This window comes from Pipra filicauda, unplaced genomic scaffold (genome assembly GCF_003945595.2).
Source record: "Pipra filicauda isolate LSUMZ 115617 unplaced genomic scaffold, ASM394559v2 scaffold12_size5214236_pilon, whole genome shotgun sequence".
In the NCBI taxonomy this organism is placed as follows: Eukaryota; Metazoa; Chordata; class Aves; order Passeriformes; family Pipridae; genus Pipra; species Pipra filicauda.
The window spans coordinates 1,650,943-1,673,126 of record NW_024103763.1 but is presented as its reverse complement, the minus strand read 5'-3'; the positions used below and the strand labels follow the sequence as shown (position 1 = coordinate 1,673,126).

General features: G+C 38.7%; 1 long non-coding RNA gene across 2 annotated transcripts in view; it reads right to left on the bottom strand.

Annotated features, from left to right (window-relative positions):
- Window positions 1-2,945: 2,945 nt before the first annotated feature.
- Window positions 2,946-22,184, bottom strand: part of LOC113993181 — a 265,193-nt gene continuing 245,954 nt past the window's right edge. The window contains exon 9 of one of the 2 annotated variants that reach the window (XR_005567312.1): window positions 2,946-5,330. This is a non-coding gene — a long non-coding RNA (uncharacterized LOC113993181). Of the gene's footprint in view, window positions 5,331-7,281; window positions 22,023-22,184 lie in introns of those variants that run through there. The other variant, XR_005567316.1, reaches the window with a different exon arrangement.

Below are 22,184 nucleotides of genomic sequence, written 5' to 3'. Positions count from 1 at the left end.
AAAAAAGCCCCAAAAAATCCTGTAAAAATTACCATTATTGATCTAGATTCTGCTTTTTATAACCTCTGTAAAAATAAGCTAATTAAAGAAATAATTTTTATTTTAAAGAAACCATTAGTATTGAAATATGTTAAATCACAAGAATGTAGTTTAATTTTATTTGCCTTTTTAATTTTACATTTTTTTCCAGGCAGCATGGATATGCCAGAGATTTAACAGGAAAAGGGAAAAATGTTATTGTGAAAGATGTGATCCAGAACATTACTAACCCACGTACGATGGCCAATGCCTTAGTAATGTTTGGTTGAGGCAATGAGGAGACTTAATGGACAAAAAGCAGGATTGTTATAGGATAGCTGGCTAATTTTCTCACAATCTTAATTTTTATTACCCTGTCAATTATGTTGTAAGCAAAAAGCTTAAATAATCATGCTAATTGCATTGATTAGTGATTGCTACAGCACCTCCCAGGAATGATCAGATCTGTCCTAGGGTACTCACCACCTTTTTACAGCCAGCTCTGCTCATGAGAAGGTGTTTTACAGCACTGAAATGTTACTGGTCAGAACAGAGCTCTGCTGCCCTACTATCAATGACTTCCCCTATTCTACTGGGAGGCCTATGTGTGCTACATTTGCACCTAAGGCCAACCCTAGAGGTAAGTTTTGAAGGAATCAGGGATGGATTTAAAGCCACCGTCAGGCTCACACTGGAGGTTACATTTGCTTCCTGATTCATCCTTGAGTCTACAAAAATTGGATTCTATGTACAAAGATGTGGATTATACGCATTAAGGCCAGGGAGCGCCAGGTGATTTGAAATGCACCATTACATCCTGGATGAAGACACAGGATGAGCTCAGCTGACTGTAGGTGATCTCCCTGCCTTCAGGCTGCCAGTGGCTAACCTTTCCCTGTGGGGCACAGTAAAGCAATTGGTGACACTTTTTCTGAGTTCACCTGTCAGCCACAACAGCATCTCATGGCACAATTTATGCACTATGTAGGGTAGATTTAAAAAAAAAAACCATCATGATGGTACCTCTGGTACTAAACCTGAAGGCTATGAGGCATTTGAAGCCAGTCTAATGGCTGAGTCCACACTCATATCACATTTTCTTATTATGGTCTTTTTTGCATGAGTTATTCACTTGATTTGGAGGTGAATTAAGGTGATGCCTCTGAGCTGTGGGCCATATGAGGTAGTGTTTCACCACACACTCACACATGGTTTGTGCAAATCTCATCAGGATTCCTGAAGGGAAAGTGACTTCCTCCATCAGCTACAAAGGATTTAGAGGCTGGCTTCTCTAAATGCATAAAGGCTAGGTTTACTCAGCTCTTCTTTTTGTCCTTTCATTAAATAGCAAAAAAACCAAAACAAAGCAATAAATATTTAAATCAGTTCAAATGTCCAACAAGTAAAAATGAAAAGGCTAGCCTAGGCTGAAAATAAGCCCTCCGCTTTTTCCTCACCATATTGCACACTAGTCCTTGTTGAACTGCTTTTTTTGATAATTCCACATCTTTTATTCTTCACCACCTTCTCTACTGTATTCCCCTTCATCTGCACATCATGCCTAATTTATCATTGGCTGCATATGCATTCATCCAGCAAGAAGTCAAGCCCTCATTCTGCTCCTTGGGACAGAAAGGTTTATCTTTCTTTGGATAGGAGGTTCATGCACACGTTTTTTCTCCAAAGAATAAATAGACAACTGAACCTTTAAAAGAGTGGTGCATTTTAGAGAACAACTCATGACTAATTTGGGCTTTAAATTTTGAGGGGCTTCTCCTTTCATTGTAGTGGATCTAAACAGAGTTCATTTATGAGCCTTGATAGAAGAAATTGTCACCTGCTCTGTGGCTGTAAAGCCCAGAACAACCATTTAAATATCACTATAAGAGACCAGTTGGTTTCAGAGGAGAAAGGAACTGAGCTGAATAGCAAGCTGCAAAGACCAGATTATGGTCAAGCAGTAGAGGGCTCAGAGGGGCAAATGATATTTTTCATGCCTCTGTGCATGTTGATTGATGAGCTGTGTGGTACAAAAGAGGTGTTTTCCCTGTTTTAGTTTGTTCTTGGCAAGACAGTCTATGCAGGTCTTCATGTGCTTTTGCAACATAAATTTAAAAAAAATTTAAAATATTTTTTTTTGTTTATTGCAGAACTTTGGGGGTAGTTTTACATAGTATTGCTAAGCACTATAAATTTGACTGCAAACCTAACATTTTGGACTGCTTCCTACTTCAGTGCTAAAGGAAAGTGAAGTACTTAAGAAGTTTATATAAAAATATTACGCTTAGAAATCTATGCCCTTATGTGCTGGTTTAAAGATAAACCAGCAGGGGAAATGAACTCAACTCAAAAGAGAGATTATAAGTCAGAATAACAATTTAATAAAATAATACAGTAAGTATGATTATACAGACAAACAATTGGTTTTAACCCACAAAACCCAAATGTATAACCCAGTACCCTGGGGCATGAACAGAGTGGTGTTCTTTGGGCCCCCTGAGTCCAAAGGAAAAGTAGAGGGGAAAAACCTGTTGGTGAGAGTGCTGTTGCAGTCTGGTCAAGAGTGGTGATTGCAGTCTGGTCGAGAGTGGTGGTCTCAGTCTGGTTGAGAGTGGTTTGCAGTTTGGTTGAAACTGCAAAACTGCAGAGTGGTCTGCAGTTTGGTTGAAAGCGGTGATCTGCAGTCTTCCTCTGGATCCCATGAGTGGTTAAAGACTCCAAGATTATATATTCTCCAGTTCAGGCAGGAATGCCCAGCACTTCCCTCAGGGCGGGGAGCTCCACAAAGGGTGTGAGGACAAAAGCAACATCCTATCTCACAGGCCTCTCAACACCTAGTTTATAGCCTGAGGAGTCAGGCTCTATGGGCAGAGGGTGTAAATGGTTCATTGACAACAGTTTCTGGGAAATGGCATGGAAGGCTATAGAATACACAGTTTGGGGTTACACCCATCCAGTGATGAACTGGTCCCAGCTGTTCTAACTAGGACACCTTAGAAGAACTTCTTCAGTACTGGCAGAGGTTGTTTATTTCCTTCTAGGTATATACAGCCATGGATTCCCCCTGGAGACCTGGTACTAACTGAAGATAGCTCCTTTCTTGAACAAAACCCAGCAGCAAAGAGAAGATACTGATAGTTAGAGATTTAACCTAAGAAAATGAACTTTTGTCTCTCAGTGTAACATACAGAATTCAGTCTTAACTCCAAGGGCAATAGGCAGTCACTACGGATACTGCCCAAGCCGTAAACCCAGCTTTCTGAAACTCTTCAGACTGAACTGCAGATGTGCATGAAGGAGTCCATGATATCCAGCTGGAGTCATTATAGAGTAACTCTGCTTGCACTCACAAATTTCAGAAAAAAAAATTAAAAAATTATGCATGTAAGCAAAATCTGTGTTAGAGCCTGAGTACATCCCACATAATATCGTGTTACTCCACAGCAATTCAGCAGTTCTGAATGTACTTATGCAGCATCAGAAGTCTCACGAAGTCCTCCTATTACCTAAAATTACATTTTCTGTAATCTATCATGAAAGGAGAGACTTCCTCCAAATTATCTTCACTTTTGATAAAACACTTTGCAGCTTTCAGAAAGGTGCAGAATAATAGAAAGTTCACAGTCAGTTCAAAATCAGAGACCATTAATAAATACCTTTCCTGAGACTGATTTCCCAGAACAGCTAAGAGAGTGACTACTCCTCCTGGATTTTCATACACAAGGAAACTTTCATGGAGAAAAGGATTGTCAAATAATTGAAGAAGGAATGGATATGGGCAGATTAAATTTTAACTATGCATGTACAAGTTTGAAGCGATATCAATATGGGTCCTGGACATGGCTCATCCTAACGTAGGGATCCAGAAGCCAAGTTGACTTTTTTCTGAAGAGTGCAGTTTAATTTTTTTTTCCAGCTAAGTGTCACTGACTAATTAAAATATATTGGCACAATTCTTGCAGGTTATTGTTCCATGGGGCTGTACTTCTTAGATGGGAATTTGTAAGCAGGTCATGACTAAAAGTAATACAAATGCATTCAGCTATTCAAATATTCAAAATATATCATGCTATATTTATTGGAAACAAAGTCTGACAAGATTATGTGTATACTAGGAACTGATAATGAAACATTGCATTGCATTGGCAATGGCAATGTCAGCAACAGAGAAATTACAAACCTTAAATATTTATATAGTAAAATGAAATGCAGCCATTAATGCTTCCAAGAAGCATGCACTGCAGTGCTATAGATAGACATGAAGAATAGAGTTTTGGAATATCTCTAACAGGACAATTTATCATTTTTGTGGAATAGCTCCACATCTGTGGAAACCCAGTCTTAAAGAAATGAGAAAAAGAGTTGCAAAGGTCTGAACACGAAAAATGGATGTTCCTAAGGCTTAAACACACAATGGAAAATTAATATCATAAGTAACCCATTTTTCTGGATTGCTGATTTATTTATATTGATTTAAAAACAGTAAGTACACATATTTCTTTAAAATGCTTTGGAAGCCAGTGGTACTTATGGTCTGTCAGAAGATCATATACTTATTTTCTTTTTGTTACTTTAATTCTTTGAAAAACTACCACCTCAGTGGTTATTATTTTTTATTTGAGAAGACTAGGAATAAACAGAACAGCCTGTAAACATAGAATCAATGGTGCTTAATCTCAGTCTTTTTTTATTGTTGTTGCTGGAAGAAATCCTGAAGTCCTGTGTAGAGCATGAAGAGGAACCCTGCGAGGATACAGGATCTGGGCCCATAATACCATTTCCTTCATCAGCCTCACGGAGCAAAGCTTTCTGGTGCAGTCCCAACTTCATCAACTACTATAAACACAAGGATTACAGGAGGGCTGGGATTTCTGTTTATTTATTCCCAAAATGGGATTAAGATTAAACTATGGTGATTTCTGACCAGTGACAAGAAAAACCTGCCGTATTGCAACACAAAAGTTAGTAATTTCAAGTCTTGGAAAGCTATGCATATTGATTTGGATTGTTTTCAGTCATCTTGTTTGAGCTGCTGGTGTAAAATTATAGCATTTTTTAGAGACAAGAAGGACTAAGGATATGGTGTGGAGCACTGTGCTACTGTTTCTGCTCTCTGCATTTATTTTTTGGTTGTTGTCGTTTAGTGTAAACTCACGAACCAGCTGAAAGGTGAACTAGGAAAGGGTCTCCTCCCTTCTAAGTGAGGCTGTCAGTGATGGCCACAGTGTACATCAGACCAATTACCAACTGCGGCTGCCTTCCTCTTCTCTTGTCCTGCACGGGCTGGTACCAGGAGAGCATCCAGATGAGACCTAACCCAGCAAAATGAAGCAGTGCTCAGTCTGAGGCCAGAATAGATCCCCAAACATCCTACCACACAACCAGGTGAACTGCAGCACCAACTCAGACAAGGATGGAATTGAGTACCGCTGTGATACTCTCAGGTTACATCATCTTAAATTGCTGGGGAAGCACAAGCTTGGTGGTCATACAGCTATGACAGAGCCTTTAGTGATTGTTGCCTCCTTAGCTCAGCTTCAGCAGAAGCATCCATGTGGTAGCCAGGATGAATATCCGAGTCTAATTATTTGGTATGAACAATGTACGCAAAATGCTATTTTTTTCCCATTAGTGTATCTCTTTGACTCTGAAAAATCAATGACAAAGGAAGAGGATGTATTGCGCAAATTTTTTTGTGTCACTTATTTTCCTTGTCATGCGTTTGACAAAATGTATCTTTCGTATTGCATTTCATCAGGACAGACATCAGACCCTTTCTAAAGGCCATGGAAGAATGAATCCAGCATGCTGCAAACAGGCAACACACCCACACTTGTGTTACATGGTCCTGAGGCTGTCCACTCGCTGGGAACCCATGATGGCAGAAGGGGAGGACATGGTTTCATCTGTTGATTCTGAGACAAGCATGTTCTATGCTTAAAACCACAGTCGTGGTTTCTGCACTCTGACCTACTAGAAAATGGATTGATACCCTGCTGTATGTCTCACACGACACCAAATAGCTGCAGGGACCTATGTGTATGCAGTGATTCTCAGGTCTTCAAAGTTTAGCCAAGCCTACCACGTTATTTAAAAGCAAAGGGACTCGTATTGAGCTTCACAACCTCTGAGTAGAATTTAGCCTGTCATTAAATCCCTGTCCTTTTTTCAACTATAAGCTTCCAGACTTGAAAAAACCCCAGATTTTTTTCCTTATGCAGGTACAGAAATGCTATTGCTAAGCTTAGTGCCTGTGCCATCACATACAAAGAAACATGAGCTCAGGTTAGTACAACTTTAGAGTGCCTAAATTGCATATTTTGCTTCTTAATTTACAAATAATCTGGCATCTTTGTGGATGATGGCCATTTACAACTCCGAGTGTGGATGCTCCATACGAGATGAAATATTTGTTCTGCATTTCTTCCTCAAAGTTGCTTAAAAAAAACGAAATAGTATTAGAAATACACTTCTAGAAATTTTGGCTGATTCCAAATTTTAGGCTTAACCATCCCTTAGCTTTCACATTTGAACCCAACTATCAGATATTTTTTAGCCTGAATGTGTCTTTACTGTTTGCTCTTCTACAATCCAAGCAATCCACTTGATTAAAATAAGCAGAGAAATCCAGGGAATTCAGATGAGTTTACATTCAGAAAACACCACAGGACTCAAACCAAAAAGTTGCAGTAATGATTTCCTTTGCACAAAAGGTCATAAGTCTTGTCCTCTAACTTTAGTAAATAGGAAGGCCCAAGCAATAAAGAAAAATATACTTGCATAATGCATATTCTTCATGTGTAAAAGACTATCTGTGGGAAATACTGTGGTAGAACTAGTCATGAATACTTTAATGCCTTTTGGGAATTTGCGGTCAAATGTCTGTTCCATTTTAGGAAAAATCCTTCTTGGTTGAATGTGCCTCAGTAGGTTTGCCTGATCCTGGACTGGGACTTCCTTTTTGCCTTTAAAGTGAAATATCAAATTACAATTTGCAAGTAAATTAGCAGTCTATAGTGATATCAATATATCATCTGATACATACAAGCATTTGTAGAGCTCAAGGAAACAGCTCTCTGCATTCTCAAATGTCTCAGTATTTCAAATACTAACAAGAGTGTCAGCAACAGCATTTTAACCCTACTTCCCAATGGGCAGTGGCAGGAGGAAATGGAAGGATATTTCACATCCCGTATTTCACATCACAGCAAAATCCAATACAAGCAATGGAGTATTCATGCATATTTCAAGACTCGCCATAACTCTGTAGAGGGTTTAGTTTATTAAGTAATTGCAAGAAAAATTACAATATTTCATATCAGATATTGTTTTTCTCCAGAATTTTTCTATGTTTTATTGTTGTTGTTGCTGTTGTGAGTTTTTGTTTGGTTTATTTTGAGTAGGGACACACACACAAACACACCTTTGTTCAAAACGGGACAGAACATTTTCAAAGGAAAAAAAAATTAGGATAACTATAATCTTAAACTCTAGATAATATTTAATCTAATAGCTATTTCAAAATAGCACTGTGTATATGCATGTACAAAAGCAAATGATATATGCTTATACTTTGATGATTAAAATTAATAGATTAATAACATGTTCATCAATCAGAGAAACAACATAGTAATCAACAACATAGTAATCAATATAAAGGAATAAGGATAGTTTTATAGGTCATTTTATTATACAGTGTCATAACTTTGACAGGCATAATGAATGTTAGTTAATTTTACCACCCAATGCCATGGATGAACACTCAAAAAAGAAAAAAGGCAAAGAATTGAAAATTTGAGATGAATTCTCATTACCCTCATGATAGTTTATAAATATATAAGATACACTATCTTATGACACACTTCTGACATTTCTCTTACTGTTACAGAGCTGAGCTCTCACTCACTCTCTTTAGTTTTATAAGGATTAAGAGTATCCCCACTACCTGATGTTGGTAGCTTTATTGTGGTGTTACAATATTTGCAGCATCTGATATCTGTAATTTAATGTTGTACAGAGGGCAATAATTCCCTGTTCTGCTGAGCTTGTTTGGCAAAACATGATGCTTTAACCCAATTTTGATGCAATTAGAGGAGAGGAAGAAAACACAGATACAGCAATGCATGTCTAAGGAGCTGAACAGACCTGCATGGCAATGACACTGAACCACTTCCTTGCCATAATGTGTACTTGTGTTTTCATCTGGGAGTGATTTCATTCCATACAAACATTTTCTAAACCCTTTCTTACTAGGATGGTTGGCTAAGTTTGCTTCCAGGATATGATTGTAACAACACTCCACAAACACAAAAATCCCCCAGTCTAGATCTTAAGTGACTGTGGAACGTTTTAAAATGCCTTAGACATTTTGAGCTAAATTTGTAATGGCATTTATGGAGCTCTGTGATGGCTCCTAGTCAAACTATTTGACTGTGATCTTCTTGGGTTCACATTTCAGCTCCTATTGCTTCTCCTTCCAACACATACCTTTGCTTTCCCTAAGTAGCACCTGACAGGGGTGGTTTTCCCAGTCCTCATTCCCACCAAAATTTAACAAAGCTGACAGTGAGCAGTAAACATTACATAACATCAGATTTCAAGTCCATTATGAGCACAAGCTTTCTAACTGAGCCTAAGAGGTTTTCAGGGACATTGCCTGTGCATCTCTTGGAGATTTCCCATTCTGTCCCCGTTGGGCAGAGGCAGAGTCATTTGTGCCACAGTGAAACAAACCACACTCATGTACACTAGTTTTCTGTGGGTTTGGGTTTGTTTGGTTGGTTTGGGTTTTTTGTTGTTTTGGGTTTTGTTTGTTTCATTTGGGTTTTTGTTTGGTTTTGGTTGGCGTTTTTTTTTTTTCCCATTTGACACCCATAAGGAAAATATTCCCTTTATCTCCTTCTTTTTGGGACCTGGAGGAAGACAAGCATTCTTTTTTGTACAACACCTATCAGCAGTAGCAAGCCATGTGTCACAAGGAACCATGTTGGAATAGCGTGGTATTTTTTAAGTGTAGTATTAGATAGTATTAGAGGTACATGTTGCCTCAATTTTTTTTAATAATGTGAGGTTTCAAAGTAAACTGATGAATTCTATGTGGCTTGCTATAAATCCATGCCTCATCCTCCCTTGAGTATTATCTCTTAACTTTCTTCTGTGCTGCCTAGCATAAAAGCATCTTTGGTGTTGAACAAATGTAAGCAAATTTTTCTCTTAGTTGTTTTGTAAAGAACGGGGTAGAGATAGATAAAATATTAGCAGCCCAGATCATGCTATGAATGATACATTTCAAACATCTTACCAGATCAATCACCTCTCTTGTATACTTTGGACACACAAGACAACACAAAGAGTCTCTCAACTTAACTTCTTGGCATATTTCCATTTGTTTTCTTAAAATCTGTACCTGAAACTCATTAAAATTCAATAAGGGTCACTTCTTTCTGCTAGATAATGTTATTCCTCTTCTTTCTGACACTAGTAGTCTGTGAAGAAAGCTTTTAAAGATTCATCTAAAACCAAATATTAATCGAATCTTTCAGCATTAGAACCTTTATTTTGCTTCTGTTAAAGGGACTTAGGTAACTTTTGTTCTTTCTCCTTGAAACCTCAGCATAACATTCACTAGTACTTCCTTATGATTCATATAATTCAGAAATTGGTTATGATATGTTGTACTGTGTCAGTTAAAATAACCTCTCCCTACTGAAGAAGCAGGAGTCCCAGTGCAGAAAGAAATCTGCAGTTTTGCAGGTAAGATCTTTTATGAGATAATACTTTAATTTATAGAGTTTACATGTTCATTACAGTTGTTGGTTAATGAATCGTCTGGAAACTGGACTACATTTGCTTGAATCAATACCATTGTTGCAAATATCCACCTACTAATTCAGCCAGTAATTTTTAGTGGATGCAATGTTCATGACTGATTGCTTTGCATGCCAAGGCCAGTTATCTGTGTTAAATGCAGTGGTTTCCTTCTTATGAGCAAAAGATCGAAATGTTTTAAACAGAGCAGTAAAGAATAATGAACTTTAGGCATCAGATTTGGATCAATACCTCCAGTTTGGTAAAGCAGACAACTGAGACATACTAGCTCCTGACAGCAGTACAGATGCTTATGATTAATCAATATTTTAAACTTCGTTAGTCACAGAGAGCTGGGGTTCTATTCATAAGGATATGTGCACATTAATTCTTTCATAATTTACCATATATGATAGGTTTAAACCATAAAGTCATGGTAAAGGAACAAACTACTTTTTCACAGTATGTCTGTCTTGTTCAATGGATTAAAATAGACTGTGTTCACTTATTGACAGTTATTCAGCATTTTGCTTTCCCTTTATTGCTCAGCGTATATTTCAAACCATACTTATTGCACACAATACAGTCTCATTTCCAAGACAGACTTACTCAAGTCCTCACAGCACTTCTATGGCTTTGATACCTAGTTTTGCAGCCCTATAGATGTGTCCATAGGCCTTTAACTCTTTAGGGGAGATTTTCATCTATGTGGACCCAAAATAAAAAGACATTCAAATCATCCTGTAGAATTGACTTCTCCTTGTAATTATTCCCCAATCTGTTAATGTTTGTGCCATCTGAAAGCAGTACCAGCAATGACTCATATTTTCTTCCGTGTCATAGATGAGAATATTAAACTGCAGCAAGCTAAAAGTAGATCTTTGGGTGATTTGACTGTTGACAGTCCTTTTGGGTGGTGACTTTTTTTTCAGTTAGTCTTGTAATTTAAGAGGTATCATTCAGTCAGTATAACTATCCATTTACAAAAGGTTACATTTTATTTCATATCATGCTATTATTTTAAGCAAACACTATTAGATCAAATTATAAACTACAATTTTCATTGAGATTCTGGTCAAAGTGATGACATAAGTAGGATTGAAAAAAACTCAAAAGAAAATTTAAAGTGTAAAAGGTGCAAAAATCAAGTTCAAAACCTATTGAAGTTTTTTTTTTTCTCCAACCCCGCACAAAAGTTATTTTCTAGAGCTATTTTCCCAGAAAAGTGGAAATCAAAAAAAGCTAAAATCAAGGATTTATGATCAATTTTGAGAAATTTTATGAAAAAAACCCCAGAATATCCATGAAAAAATAAGCAATTTTGCCACAAAAGGTCTAACAAGAAATGGTAATTGGTCTACTCAATTATGCATTAACAGACTCGTTCAACAAAGTAATTTGCAAGTGTCCTCTGAGTATTATTGGCTGCTAAGGCTCATCTACTCTATCAAGAACTGCCTCAGATAAAGGAAAAAAGATTTTCAATCTCCTAAGCTATTCTGAGATGCCACTTGCTTAGTTTTTTTTGACAGGAGTTTACACAGTACGCCTTGAGCGATATCTGTCTGAAACCTTCAGATTCAAGGTCAACATCGATTGAATCTCAACTCTGGGTTGCTTAAGATCCCCAAGGGTGTGGTGCCTGACCTCAGCCCTGAGAAGGAGTGGAAAGTCTTCACCATTTTACAGACAGACAGAGTCTGTCTGCCTGCTCCTGAGACTTCAGCTCTTATCCGTACCTTCCTCTTTCCCAAGGTTTATGTACCTGCTATATCCTACTGGCACTTTTACTGCTTCAGTGGCATCGCCAGCTGTAACGGGAACACAGCAACAATGATGATATCCTTCTCAATCTGATTTGTAGGGACTAAATCCAATTCTATTTAATTTGAAGATTTTATCTGAGCTTTTACTTGCTATCCAGAGACTCAAGGAGCTGAAAATGGTTTACCATTAATTATGAATATCTGTGAGAAACAGAAATCCAATGACAAATTGTGCTGCCAAACCCCCTTGATGCCTAGTACACATTGGTCATGCTTATTTTGTTCTCACAGAGTGGTTTGTCTGTCATACTGCTATCAGCTTCTTTTATGATCACTTTTGAGCTTATATTATTTTTGATTAGTTCATGTTTTAGATCATTAGTTCAACAAATAACCTGTAGCCCAGTGACAGATAATCTGTGTTGAGTGAGCATCATTCAACCAAATCCTGACAATTCCCCCTAATATAGTTTTTAATACTAATTTTAAACACTTTCAAGAATAAGTTAAATGAACATGAAAATTGTTCTCGGTTTCATATTTTGTATATCCATCATCTATTAGACACCCACTCTGAGCTCCATCACACTAATCAATCATTTTGTGCAAGTTATTATATTTGCATTACATAAAGAGATAAACACACTTTCATTTTTCAAGTGCTATTGTACCTGTTATTCTTTCTTGTATGCGCAGCCAATGACCATAGCAATAAGTTAATACCAATTTCTGTTTAAAAAATGACCTTTGAATGCCATTAATTTATTGATTTTTAAGTTACCATACAGTTCAGTGTTGCACAAACAGATTTTAAATCACCTACGGACCTATGCTTCTCCTGTAAAATCCTCCAATTTTCTGGGAAAAAATTGGATTTGGGGCACGTAAGTCTTAACAGAAAGACATTGTTTGGGTATTGCTCAAAAGTGCTAATGCAAAGAACCATGTCCTCCGTCAGCACAGATGGCCTATGGAGGAAAATCAGCTAATTATAACCCTGGAGAAATGGTTATCTTACTACAGAAGTTAAAAAAAATCCTAGCAGGTATGTAGAGACTTATAATTTTATGCTCTATAGTTTTTTCTCAAAACCGAGAGGAAAGAACAAAACATTGAGGTAGGGGGAAATATTCAAAGGCTGCCTTCCACTAAGGTCCATGCCCTGATTATAAATTCATAGAACAATTTAGAATAGAAAACACCTATAAGATCATTGGGTACCACCATTAACCTAACAACGCCAAGTCCACCACTAAACCCTGTCCCCAAGTGCCACATCACCACATCCTCTAAATGGTGTCTCTAAATGCCAAATCACCACATCCTTCCCACTTTCCTGGGAAGCCTGATGGTTGACAACCCTTTAGGTGAAAACATTTTTCCTAATATTCAATGTGAGGCCCCCCCCAGCACAAAGTGAGACCGTTTCCTCTTGTTCTATCACTTGTAACTTGGAAGAAGAGACCAACACCGACCTCACTACAACCTCCTTTCATGTAGTTGCATAGAATGAGAAGTTCACCCCTGAGCCTCCTTTTCTCCCAGATCCTTCAGCTGCTTCTCATAAGACTTGTGCTGCAGACCCTTCACCTGCTCTGTTGCCCTTCCCTGGACACGCTCCAGCACCTCAAAGTCTGTCTTGTCATGAGGGGTCCAAAACTGAACACAGGATTTGAGGTGTGGCCTAACTGGTGCCAAGTACAGGGGAGCAATCACTGCCCTGGTCCTGCTGGCCACACTATTTCTGATACAGACCAGGATGTCATCGGCCTTCTTAGCCACCTGGGCACAAGCTGGCTCATGTTCATCCAGCTGTTGATCAGCACTCCCAGGTCCTTTTCCTTTGGGCACCTTTACATCCACTCTTCCCCAGGCCTGGGGCATTGTCTGGGGTTGTTATGACCCAAGTGCAGGACCTGGCACTTGACCTTGTTGAATCTTATACAGTTGGCCTCAGCCATCAATTCAGCCAGTTCAGATCCTTGTCTAATCTGTACATACAGGTACCGTTTCTCTGGAATAGTGTTGTTTTTCCCATTTGAATTGCTCTGTGGAGATGGACGGAGGGGCCAGGGTTGAAGAGAGAATGCCATCTTCAAGTTACACAGAGAGCATCAGTGTCTACACAGAATATATATATATATATACACCCCCAAACAAAACATACAGAATAGATATATTAGATGCATGAATGTATGTTCCCACTCCCTGTGCTAGATGCTAGCTAGGACTGTGACCACTTTGAAAGGGCAATCAAAAATCAAAGGCAGAGACAGGCCAATAACTTCAGCTTACTAGGGATGCTCATGCAGCAAGGTACAGCAGAGAGGAGGCATGAGAGCTACTAGTTCTCAGTCACTTACTCTCTTTCTTTAGTTCTCAATTACTTACTTTCTCTCTTCTTACTGTCTTTCATATGAGACATGGTTATCTATTTTGACTGTGTGGGCAGGTTTAGGGTGTGCTTGCAAATTAGCTAAGGGCACACTTAGCATGTGTTAGTAGGACTCCATGAACAAATCTAGTATTGAAACTTCATTCACTCAACTGTTCAATGAGCCCTCAGTTCATGTCAAGATATTGGTGGTAAAGATGCAACTGACAGTAAGAGATCACTACTTTTCCATGCTTGCTATCATGGTAGGCCATTTCCAGAGCTGTGCCATAGTCCAGAGGATAAAATAATGGTTTGCAGGTCTAAGGTTGAGGTAATGTAGCACATAAATGCCCCACAGATCTCAGACACCACTTTGAGACCACCATGCCCAACAGACATGCACCGGAGCAGAGGGTCTTGATGATCTCAGAGATCTTTTCCAACCTAAATGATTCTATCCTCACAGCTGTATAGTTGCCACACTGTGATGAATAGTTTGGTGAAATAGCCTTGTTTTAAACACTAGAGAGAAGTTTCTGTATACCAAACTGTAGGCCCCCTTCCACTGACCATAAACAATTCAAACGGATGGGTGGATGGCTGGATAGAGAGCAAGTGATTCAATTCAAAGTGTGGTATGACACTTACATATATTAAAATGGGATGAATGGGGACAGTGAAATACTCTGGTGCTATTACTAGTCAGCTCGCACCTTTCGGAAAAGAAGAAAAATTCTCAGAGGCAAAGCAAAACCTCACAAAATTGAAAAAAGATATTTTGAGTTCATGACAGTCATTGTCTCCACACAATTTTATTTCATTTTCTTTCACATCTTCCTAATGCTGTTCGCTCATGCAAGTTAACACTGTAATTTCAAGAAAGTGGCATAATACGGAATTGAAGATTTTGAAAGTTTCATCTTAAGAACAGTATACTCACTGAACTTTGCCTAATTTGAAAGCTTGGCTTCTTAACAGCAGTTATTTCTCAGTCTTTCCTGAAAATGTATGAATTGTGCATAATTAGTGGATTCGTTTACATTTTGCTTGAATAATCTTTTTTCTTAAATTCCTGTACAGTGAATTTACTGGCTTTTTAGTGCTAAAAGACCAAATATCTGCCTTTCTTCCCAATTTCTTTTCATTGTTTTTAACAATCACTGACAGTGGAAGACAAACCATTAGAGATGGTAAATCACCCTGTGAAGCATGTTTAGTTTAAGATGTATTTCTCTTGCAAGAAGAAGGAAGACACAGAGAAAAATATCTTCTGAGAGACCCTTGAAGAAGGAAACAAAAAATTCGGTTGTAAATCATCAAAGGCAAGTACATTTTTTTGAAAACGCCATGGGAGAAGTAATATGTACATGCAAAAATTTCTTGTTGAACCCCAAGCTCAACAGCATTCTCTGCTTCTGCTCAAAAAGATGACAAGGGCACGCCACAGATTCACACATCGTTACAAAGTGGATGTGCTCAGGCAAAACACTTTCTTTTTCAGAGTGGAGGAAATCTGTTGTGTGTGTCAGATATTGAATGCTCAAGGGATACCAGTCATGATATCCATTATTATCAGCCAATAAATCCTCTTGTTACTCCTCAGGGAATTTCAGCAAAAGGATGGATGGAGAACTATTTCTGACAGAGGGAATGCCTCAATGAAATGAATAAATGCTTGAATTACCAACCTCCTGGCCATTGCACCATATGGGAGAAAATAGTTGTCTAATTTAGCCATATGTTACATAAATTAAGTCAATGATCACAGGTTAAATATCAAATTATATATATATATATATATATGTAATATTTAGCAACACTCAGACTAAGACAAACTGGTAAAAAATAAATAGTCATAATGTCCAAGTATATGAAACAAAATGACTACATTTATATTTAGGCATCTAATGATAGAACTTTTGCAGAAATGGCGTAATGTGTTCTGCTCCCACTGCCAGAATCTGGCTGGAGAGCAGAGCACAGAGCAAATTCAACATATTATATCAACTAGAAATGTATTAGGTAATCTCTCAAACTGTTTTCTGCCTTGTGCTTTAATTCGATACCTAAACATCCCTGTCCATATTGAATATTTTCAAAGTTTCTATTGCATGTCAAGAAATTCAGCTTTTCCTTGAGAAGTCAAGGGCAGCGATAGTTTCTGCTTTAAAAAAAAAGAGACAAGTGATGCTTGGCGAATGCTAGGAACAAGACCCTTTCCAAAGAAAAACGAACTGATAACCTAGCAAGTATGACTCTTTATTTTGCAGAAAACACTAAAGCAACTTTTCTTTTTTATCAGGTCCTGATACAAGAGCTGCAAAATGCTGCACATCTGATCTTGCTTTAAGTCACATGTAGATTTAAAAATTACTTCATAATATTTTATGTTACCAAGTAGCATACAGTAAGGTAACTCAAATCCGTATCTTCAAACTGATTCTGATCTCACACTGACTTTGTATCAGTAGAGCATGGCTGGTATCAATTGTATTACTTTGCTGATTTATACTGATACCAATTCAATCAGGAAGACTCATGATAAGTAGATTGTGAATGATTGGATATCATGTGCTCTCCCTCTTGCTTTTGGCTAGAGGTACTAAATCAATTTTCTAAAGTGCCATATATCTTTATAACTGTGGATTTTTGTCTCCATTAGCTCCAATTATTCTTGTTTCCCTGCCTGTCATTTTTCATGAATGCTTCACAAACATTATTGCAGTGGCAAAATATCATTGCCCTTTCTTGACTTCAAAATTAGTGTAAATGTTTGTGGCATTGTTAGATGGTAATACTGGGATGAAATCTTAATGTTAACATAGGCAGGGAGATATTGCACCAGGCAGGTAATCGCAGGCTGAAGTTAGAGTTCAGAACATGTCTGAACAGAGCATGTCCAGAACACTTAGGGAAGTGTTTTCTCATCCCTGGGCCCATCAAAATTGAAAGCTGTTGGGAGGTTTACTGGATTCATGGACAAGAAATAAATTAATAAAAATACCAAGAGTTACTTGTTGTCTTCATATTTGACTGAAAAAAAAGTGACAGAAAGTAGGCCAAGGTGAAGAATAAGAGTCTTTGGATAAAATTATCGAAGAGACATACTTGCTGGCTGTCACTCAAGCAGAAGTGGTCTAGTCAGGCACATGGCACTGATACTGAGACCATGGCTTTGTGCTGAGCAGCAGAGCCAGGAGAGACTTGTTTGACCCCGGGGCAGTTGTTCAGTAGTGTTTAGCTGGTCTGGTTACTCCTGAAAGCTGCAGTGAGTGGTAACTCTCATGTGGGCCAGGAGCTACTGCTAGACAGACACCCATACTCTCAGGTGTAAGACAGACATTCTGGTTTGTTTGGAGAAAGCAGAATGGTGAGGCTAAACTGGCAGGAGAGCTAAATTTCTGCTGTTTGAAGACTCTAAAATTCATAAACTATGCAACAGAAATAAAACCAAATACTACATAGAAGTGCTTAAAAAATAGGGAGGAAAAACCACTTTACACTTATGACATTGAAGCAGACAGGGATCCCATTCTCTAATAAGGTGTTCACATCTATGAGCTGACCTTGAACTCAGTGCACCCCCTCACAAAAACACCCATTGACTTCAGTTCCCCATCTGGGTTGTAGCAATGAATAATTCCCCCTCTTTTCCTTGGTGCCATGTGCCAGCCAAAGGAGCATAAAGAGAATAAATACATGAACGTTCAGGTGTACAAAAGAGAATAGAAATTTTATTATCATAGAAGCAGCCATAGCTTCACAAAAGCATAGCAGCAAAAGTCCTCTGATGAATCCCTGAGAGTCTGCTGCCAAATTCTTGTGTATGTTCAATAGTTGCAGCAGGATTTCTAGACTCATACCAAGTGAGATCATCTGGCACAGGTACCATTTCTGCCCATGCCTGTTTAATGATGATACCCAGGCCCTTCAGCCTGTTATGCTTAAATATTTGTGTCTCATCACTACAAAGAGGAACAAGCACAAACAAATGAAAGATTCATGCAGGAACCCTGAACAGCTGCAGGGTATTGTCCCTGGTATAAATGACATTTCTGGTGATTCCACTTGCAGCAGTTTTTATTTTTGATATAAAGGATATACCTGACACCCAGAATCTATTTTAACAGAGGGAGGAGCATTATCACCATGTTTCCCTCAGGGGCATCACTTTATCACCACACAGAAAACAATGTTTCTTGTGTCAGGTCTGAGGCCATTGTATGAAATGCTTGGAGCAACAGAATTTGAGATATGAAAAAGGCTCCCCCAAGTGCAAGGAGCCTGCATGATGAATTGCAGAGATGGGGGGTGTTGGTTAAATCTACAATGTCTGGCAGACCTGCCTATGCCTGGTCAGCCCCTCGGGCCTACTACTCAGTGGGCTCTGCACAACCCATTGCCTTAACACGTGGGATGAGCAGATCTCTGCTGTGGGACAGGTATGCACCTGTCTCATACAGACCTGGCCAAGACCTTTGTGGGCATAACAAATTATAAGCCAAAACTTTTTTTTGGTAACATTGCCTCTGCAGATTTCCCATTCTAATGGAGATGGTGAGACTTGCTGCAGTTGGATAAAACCTCAGAAAATAGACCTCAGAGCTGCAGTTCCCTCAAGATCCATGTAACATAGCAGACTCTGGGAATATGTCCCCTTTCTCCACACGAAAGGAGCTAGTTAATACAGCTCCTGGCATTTGTCAGAATTTACGAGGGTGGTGTTTTCTTTTGCAGTTGAACCAAAACTGTACCTGTAATTTACTTATCTGTCTCAGAATGGGTCTTGATAGGCAGGAAAGAAGAAAGGCCTCTAGGTAGTTCAGATGGACAGCAATAAGGAAAGGATAATTCTAATAAACATCTTCTTTTGGTAAACAAGATATCATTTCCAGCTCTTTTGTAATTCAGAAAACCCCCATATTGGAGACTTTGAGCTCAGGTAAGTATCTTGCACTTACACATTTTCAGTATACAGATAAAGCACTTCAGCTGAAAAACAGGGCATTTGAGAAATCAGAAATGCAACAGAAATGCCAGAGGGTTTAATGTCAGACTCTTTAATGTCTCTGCAAAAGCAGGAAAAGAACTACTACCTAATTTCTATACTATTTGTTTTAATTCAAACACAAATAAAACCCATTGATTTGTGGTTCAGGTAGTCCACTTGTTCTTCCTTAAAGCAGCCACTTTAGTTAACAGATTTATAAAAAAGTCTAATCATTACAACTTTCTGAAACCTTGCAGCTTTTGATTTAGTAGTAATCTTAGCTGTGCAATAGGAAGTATATTCTATCTGTAGTTAATGACCTTAGGTTCCTGTTGTGATAAAAAACTACAGAAAAAATTCAATGCCACCCATTCACCCCTAATATTTACACAAATCGCCTTTGCCTAGAAAGGAAATGCTCTTTTATTTTGTTTTGTGCCTCTCTAACTTCTTCAGGAAATGAGGAGTACTGCCTTTTCTGGCAGCACCAATTAAATAAGCAGGTTTGTGGAAAATTACACAGCATCCTACATTTTTAATCCATTTGCATGAAACTATAGTCCTGTGGTGATCCCCAGCATGGGTCTGCTGTTTTGTAAGAGCAGAAAGTGGCAGAGCTGATCTGCTAGAGGCACTATATATGATAATTGCATACAGGTTAAGTGTTTTGCAAATTAGCAGTGCTTCATCATCCACTTTCTCTTTACTGCCTGTTCAGGTTGGCATACAGAGTGTGCTGAAGGTGACTTGTCTAATCTGCAGCAGCTGGAACATCCTGTCATCCCCACAAAATCATTTTCTCTCATTTTCAAATGAAGCTTATGGAGATGGCTATTCTGTCAGAAGTGACACACGGCACCATGGATTTTGTCAAGGAGCAACTTAATTTCTGCTGATGTGTTTCTTATGTAATAAGATGCCAAGGAAGTCATGTTTCCTGCCTGTCAGCAGTCAGTGCATAGCAATGAGTGGTCCTCTTTTTCACCCATGGAAAACAGAGCATGCAGGTGCAAGGACAAAATAGCAAGTTGTTATTCTGTCCCTCCCTGCCTCCTGTTTGGCTATGGATTCATGCAAGAATTTAAGTCTTTCGAGTGCTACCTCTGCCCCGAATGGCAGGGGTAATTGTAAGTGGATCCTAAATTCATGATGGCATTTAGGCATGAGGCTTCATGTAGGTGCCACAGACATTCCACTTTCCTCAAGGCTCCTCAATTGCTTTACCTTCAGGTAGCTAAAACTCTTGGTGCCATTTGTACTCCCAGTAACAACCTCTATTTCTCTGTATTTCTGATGTCGAGGTGGGTAGACCATGGGAGACCTGACCACACAGGGAGGTTCAGGCACCAAAATCAGGTTTAAAGCCCAAAAGCATTTCACGAGTGTTTCTCTGCATCTCCTGGGCCCAGACCCAGGCGTGGTGGCCATCCTCTGAATGAGCTCAGCCTAGCAAGAGAGGAGGGCATGGGAAAAACATGTCAGTACTTTGCACAGACTGACCCATCCTTTGAGGTGGAGCTAAGGATGAATTATCTTCCCAGTCAGCTGTGGATTGGGCCCAGAGAACTTGTGGATGCCTCATCCTTGGAATTGTTAAAGGGATGGAAGGGGCTTGGAGCAACCTGGTCTAGTGGAAGATGTCCCTTACCACGGCAGGAGGCTTGAAACTAGATGGTCTTTAAGGTTCCAACCCAAACCATTCTATGATATATGATCTCTGTGGAGAGCATCCAGCTACGAGGCCAATGTGTTCCTACAGAAGCAGCTAAATGCATCAGTGCAGGGCTACACATCCATCCCAACAAACACAATCACTTGGCATACTCAAGTTTCCCAGTGACCAGACTTATTTTTGTAAATTTATCTTACTCTTAGTAGATGCCTGCATGACAATTTCCTGGGAAATTCATTCATTGCTTGCTGGATGAAGTGTTTCTTCTTTTTTTTGTTTTTTTTTTTTTCCATTTCAAAATTAAAATAGCAAGTCTCTTTATACATGCTCAAAATTGAATACCAAAAGAATACAGAGTGTATAGGACTGAAAAATATTGGGCACATTCTAAGTATGCCATCACTAAACTGCAGGATAAAGGATCCTGATCAAGGAAGTGCTGCTTGTTGATGTCAGGAGGATATCCATCCACCAGCTCTGTACCCTGGTTTCTGTAATTGAAACATGGTCACCTGAGCCAAAGGGAAGTTCCAGCATGAGCAGGCCCTAGGCTGGACAAGCAAAACCTAGTATATGGCACTGTTTACTTCTGCCCTACAAATCAGATATCATCTAGAGAGTGTCTTCTTTTCCAATAGGTGATTTACTAGTTCTTTGCACTTCTAATATCTGGATATAATTTTATACTTTTCCTAATTTACTTTTTTTCTTTTAGAGTGAAAAAATGAAAGGACAATTGCCCAAGAATACCTAAGAAAACCTAGCATTAATTCCTAAAATAGAAATTAACAGCCAAGTGTTTGAGTTTTATTGATTACAGGTGAGGTATTTTAGAGTACTTTAATTTTAATTTTGCTCCTATTTATCTGGATACTATAACTAGAAATTTCAAAAGTCTTTGGCACTTCTACTTGAGGTCAAAATTTCAAAATCATGCAGTGTCAGGTTACAGGAAAGTGCAGATGATCCACTTCCCCACGGGTTACTAAGTGATCAAACAGCTGTCAGAACACTTGTTTCTTACAGCACTAGCTCTGTGATATTGAATAATTTGCATTTTTAGCTAATTGGTTGCTCCCCCTGGAAAGGAGTCATAGCAGAGATTTTGAAGGATGTTTCCTGTTGGTATGCTCTTTTTGCTAGTATTGCAACTTTCCAGCTCTGTTATACCTGTCTCCACCCCCAGGTCTTTTGTCCTTGCAGAATTATGTGAAGGTCAAGTAATAGTGAAGATACAGAGAGAAATTCAGGCTCTTATTCAAAGCAATTGATAAGTACAAACCTAAAGATGTAGACTCCAGGGGCTCCTAATGCTCAATGGCTTCAGAAAAATGAATGGCTTTCTTCTTCTACTTTTCCATGGTCTGGTAAGAATGATGTGCCCTCAATGAGCTGGAAAAGGTAATACACAAACACAGGCATTATAGGTTTGTCTGTCAAACCTTTTCCTTCTTCCTTCTGGGGAGCAACACTGACTTAGCAGAGGAAATTCTGTGCTAAAGAAGATCCCCTCCACCAGGTTGATTTTTGGCTATCCACAAGAAGGTATAGCCC